Below are 1188 nucleotides of genomic sequence, written 5' to 3'. Positions count from 1 at the left end.
ACACAAACAGCGCTATTCAAACAACTTAACACTCTGCCGAAACACACAGCCAGTCCGAACTCGTGCACGCCCCTCTGCCGATTAGCTTTATGGAAATTTGCATTTAATTTTTAGCAGGTCTTGCACCTGGCCACAATAGCAAAAGTATGAAAGATTCAATGGCCATTTGCATCATTACAGAAAATGGTCCAGAGTAACAAAACCACGATCAGAAAACTTGTCAGTTTGACAGTTTCTCTATTGAAATGCATTTCAGTTTTAAGCTGCAGCTGTACCCTGGTTTTCCTGAACCACGTTAGTTCACAGTACATTTACTGTAGCCGATACAATTCACACCCATGTTTAAGTAGTCTAGTCGTAGCAGGTCATGCTTGGGGGCATTTACAGAATCAGAACCACCATCCATATTGTACACAAGTTTATTTATGATTAGCAAAAAGTTTTCATTTAAAATTCAAAGGTTTTCTGGACATCAGGAGCCTTAAACTCAAATTCAGTCTGGGTTGTATCAACCTGGACTTCCTCAATGTCACCCTAAAACACAAAAATATATTTTTTAATCATTAAAGACTAGCAGAATTTCCCAGTTTAATGTGCAGAGACTTACATCATTGAAGTACTTCTCAATGAGGTCATGTGCAGTTTGGTACACCATCTCATTTTCATGGTTCTGCAGCATCTCGATCTGTTCCAGTCCTCCCAGCTCTTCAATTAACAGACTAAGCTTTTCGGTTTCTCCAAGTTTCTCTGCAGCCTGAAGTTACAGTACAATTAGAAAGATAAGATTTGTTTCCGGTAAAAGAAATTTTAAACCAGTTTAAAAAAAATATATAAATAAAAGTTACTTCTGTAATGTAGGCGTTTCTACTTACGATGAACATGTTGTTGACTGCTGCTTCCAGTATAATCAGGATGACTTTGGCATCCTTGACCTGCAGCAGGTTGATTATTGCTTCCAGAGCTCCACTTTGCACCAGACTCACCACCTGCTCTACAGTGCCCCCATTGGTGAAGTTTGTCACTGCCCAAACTGCTTCCTTCTGAGTCTTGAAGTCTCCCTTCAGTTCAATTTTAGAGAAATTACAGAAGCAGTCACTCATTTGTAAGCGATACTGTTTAGTAAAAGGGTTGGGATAAACAATGCCTTTGAAACGCTAGTCGACTTAAACAATGGTTCAATTCTACACA

The 1188-nt window shown here is 39.2% G+C and overlaps 1 pseudogene; it reads right to left on the bottom strand.

Annotated features, from left to right (window-relative positions):
* Positions 1-403: 403 nt before the first annotated feature.
* LOC116719353 (importin subunit alpha-5-like) overlaps positions 404-1188 on the bottom strand; it is a 4511-nt pseudogene continuing 3726 nt past the window's right edge.

This window comes from Xiphophorus hellerii, chromosome 5 (genome assembly GCF_003331165.1).
Source record: "Xiphophorus hellerii strain 12219 chromosome 5, Xiphophorus_hellerii-4.1, whole genome shotgun sequence".
Classification (NCBI taxonomy): domain Eukaryota; kingdom Metazoa; phylum Chordata; class Actinopteri; order Cyprinodontiformes; family Poeciliidae; genus Xiphophorus; species Xiphophorus hellerii.
Note: the sequence above shows the minus strand (reverse complement) of the source record. Positions and strands in the feature narration are given on the sequence as shown.